The sequence below is a fragment of the Colobus angolensis genome, unplaced genomic scaffold, assembly GCF_000951035.1.
Source record: "Colobus angolensis palliatus isolate OR3802 unplaced genomic scaffold, Cang.pa_1.0 Scaffold464, whole genome shotgun sequence".
Taxonomy (NCBI): domain Eukaryota; kingdom Metazoa; phylum Chordata; class Mammalia; order Primates; family Cercopithecidae; genus Colobus; species Colobus angolensis.
Genome location: NW_012118088.1, coordinates 780,598 through 784,357, shown reverse-complemented (window position 1 = coordinate 784,357; position 3,760 = coordinate 780,598). Strand labels below are relative to the sequence as shown.

Sequence of the window (3,760 nt, the reverse complement as noted above, 5' to 3'; positions counted from 1 at the left end):
AGGTGGAAGATTGCTTGAGCTCAGTTTAAGATGAGCCTAGGCAAAATGGTGAGACCCTGTGTCCACAGAAATAAATAAATAGCCAGTGTGGTGGCTCATGCTTGTAATCCTAGCACTTTGGGAGGCAGAGGTGGGCAGATTGCCTGAGCTCAGGAGTTCGAGACCAGCTTGGACAACGTGGTGAAACCCCATCTCTACTAAAAACATATAAAAATTAGCCAGCGGCGGTGGCGTACATCTGTAGTCCCAGCTATTTTGGGGGAGGCTGAAGCAGGAGAATCGCTTGAACCTAGGAGGCAGAGGCTGCAGTGAGCTGAGATCGTGCCACTGCACTCCAACCTGGGTGACAGAGTAAGACTCTGTCTCAATAAATAAATAAATAAAGAGGCCAGGCATGGTGGCTCACGCTTGTAAGCCTAGCACTTTGGGAGGCCGAAGTGGTCAGATCAGGAGCTCAGGAGTTCGAGACCAGCCTGGCCAATATAGTGATACCCTGTCTCTACTAAAAATACAAAATAATTAGCCAGGCATGGTGGTGCGTACCTGTAGTCCCAGCTACTTGGAAGGTTGAGGCAGTAGAATCACTTGAACCCGGGAGGTGGAGGTTGCAATGAGCCGAGATCATGCCACTGCACTTCAGCTTGGACAACAGAGTAAGACTCCGTCTCAAAAAAAAAAAAAAAAAAATTAGCTGGCTGAGGTGGGAGGATGGATTCAGCCCAGGAATCTGAGGCCGCGGTGAACTATGATCACACCACTGCACTGCAGCCTAAGAGACAGAGCAAGGCTCTGTCTCCAAAAAATAAAAATAAAGGGACACCCATGACAATTTTCTTTTTTCTTTCTTTTTTTTTTTTTTTTTTTTTTTTTTTTTTTTTGAGACGGAGTCTTGCTCTATTGCCCAGGCTGCTGGAGTGCAGTGGCACAATCTCGGTTCACTGCAACCTCCACCCCCCTACCATGGGTTCAAGCGATTCTTGTGTCTCAGCCTCCGGAGTAGCTGGGATTACAGGTGTCTGCCACCAGGTCCAGCTAATTTTTGTATTTTTAGTAAAGAAGAGATTTTGCCATGTTGGCCAGGCAGGTCTCAAACTCCTGACCTCAAGTGATCTGCCCGCCTTGGCATCCCAAAGTGTTGGAATTACAGGCATGAGCCACTGCACCCGGCTGACAATTTTCATGTTTTATTTAACCCAATATGACTAAACTATTGTTACTTCAATGTGCTATCAATATAAAACATCATTACTTTCTTTTTCCATACTAAGTTTTTTAAAATACTGGGGTGTAATTTATACTAATGATCCTAACTTAATGCAGACTCGCCACATTTCAAGGGCACGATGGCCACATGTGCCCAGTGGATACTGCAATGGACAGTGGAGCTCTAGAGCTCTGAACATCTGTGTTCTGGGGTGACCTAACTTCCATGACTCATGTCGGAGGATGGCTGTAAGGCCCAGGGCTATTTGTGTCCAGCTCCAACTTAATCTCTTCTGGGGAAATGAGCTTTGTTCTCTTTTAGTGGAGAATCTGTCCTTGCTTTGCCCATTGTGGGATGTTTTCTAGAGCACAGATGCTAATGTTGTTCTAAAAAACTGGGGTTCTTGGCCAGGTGAGGTGGGTCATGCCTGTAATCCCAGCACTTTGGAAGGCCGAGGTGGGTGGATCACGAGGTCAGGAGATTGAGACCATCCTGGCTAACACGGTGAAACCCCGTCTCTACTAAAAATACAAAAAATTAGCCGGCTGTGGTTGCGGGTGCCTGTAGTCCCAGCTACTTGGGAGGCTGAGGCAAGAGAATGGTGTGAACATGGGAGGCGGAGCTTGCAGTGAGCCAAGATTGCGTCACTGCACTCTAGTCTGGGTGACAGAGCAAGATTCCATTCCCCTGAAAACAAAACAAAACGAAACAAAACCAAACCAAACAAAGCAAAACAAAACTGGGGTTCTTCACCAGGCAAGTAACAAAGACTTTTTTTTTTCAGTGGAAAATAACTTTTATTGAGACCCCACCAGCTGTAAAATCTGCTCCTGGCATTAAGCTCCTTCTTCCTTTGCAATTCGGTCTTTCTTGAGTGATCCCATGAATGTTTTCTTTTTCTCCATGGTCTGGAAGTGGCCATGGCCAAACTTGGAGGTGGTGTCAATGAACTTAATGTCAATCTTCTCCAGAGCCTGCAGCTTCATCTGGACCAGCAAGGACTTGCAGAGGGTGAGCACCCACTTCTTGGTTCCCACCACACAGCCTTTCGGCATGACAAAGTCATTGGTCACTTCACCATAGTGGACAAAGCCATCCAGAGGGTTGATGCTCTTGTCAGACAGGTCATAGTCAGTGGAGGCATTGTTCTTGATCAGCTTGCCATCCTTGATAAGGTAGCCCTGGCCAATTTTAGAGATCTACTTGTTGATCTCAGTGCAGTGATGGTAGCCTTTCTGCCCAGCACGTGCCACAGAGAAGGCCACACGAGCAGGATGCCATGCCCCAATACAGGCCACCTTGCACAGGCCTCGGTGGGTCTTGCGGGGCAGCTTCTTGGTGTGCCAACGACTGGTGACCCCTTCGTAGCCTTTGCTCTTGGTCATCCTGATAACGTCGATCATCTCATCCTGCCCAAACACTTGGTTCACAGGTACCTGCTGCTCGAGCCTCTCGCGGGCCCAGTCCAGCTTCTCGGCCATGGTGCCTCTGTTTACCTGGATCTCCATAAGGTGGGCCTTCTTCTGGCACAGAGGAAGTAGGCGCATCTGGGTGTGGGCAATGACACGGATGACTTGGCAGTACTTCTTCATGCTGCTGAAGTCCTTCTCCAGCTGTTTCTTGCCATCCTCATCCATTTCTTGCAGTACTTGGTAAAGGCTTTCTTCTTAGATTTATGCCAGTTCTTATAGAAACGCCTCTTGCATTCATCACTGATGTGCTCAGAGAAGACAGTCTTGAAGGTCCGGAGGCCTCGAGGGGTTTCCACGTAGCCCACAATGCCCACAACCACCATGGGTGGTGTCTCCACAATGGTCACAGCCTCCACCACCTCCTTCTTACGCACCTTGGATCCTGGCCTGTCGACTTCCCGCACGATGTGGGTCATGTCAGCCTTGTATCCCAGGAAGGCTGTGAGGTGGACTGGCTTAGATGGGTCATCCTTAGGGAAGCTCTTGACCTTCCCGCGATGCCTGCTGTTGTGCTTCCGAGGCAGGAAGCCGAGGGACCCATGTCTGGGAGCGGAGAACGTTCTGTGAGACATCACGCCATCAAATCCTGTCAGTAGAGAATGAAGACTCTTTATAGGGATGTAGGTTTGGATCAATAGGAGTTTTATTACTTGATACAAGTAAAGGAAAACACTGGGAATATTCTCCAAAGCAGTGTCTTCCCAAGGGAAAGTGATAGGCGGGTTTTATGGGGTGGATAGAGCAGGGAGAGTGTGCATCATTGTGTGTAGTTGGGTCTCAGTTGTGCAGATGTGGTGAGCCATCATGCCAGCACATAGCTTGCATGTTAAGGTAATGAAGCTATAGCACCTCTCGGGGTGGAGACTTTAACATGGTAATGAGGAATGTTCACTTGCGTTCATCTTTAAGTTGTGGGAGTCTGCCAGGGACTGGTTTTAACCAATTAGGTGACTTCATTCCATACAAGGTTTAGGAAGAAAAAGACTCCAGGGCAGGAGGTTATAAAACAGGCTGATTGCTCAAGTTCATTAAATTCCTGTAATCTCTGGAGACCCTCCCCGTCTGCTTACACTAGGTAAACCTG

General features: G+C 48.2%; 1 pseudogene across 1 annotated transcript; it reads right to left on the bottom strand.

Annotated features, from left to right (window-relative positions):
- Positions 1-1,981: 1,981 nt before the first annotated feature.
- Positions 1,982-3,256, bottom strand: LOC105523450 (annotated as a pseudogene). Its single transcript, XR_001003608.1, has one exon. The product of XR_001003608.1 is annotated as a 60S ribosomal protein L3 pseudogene (transcript).
- Positions 3,257-3,760: the final 504 nt, after the last annotated feature.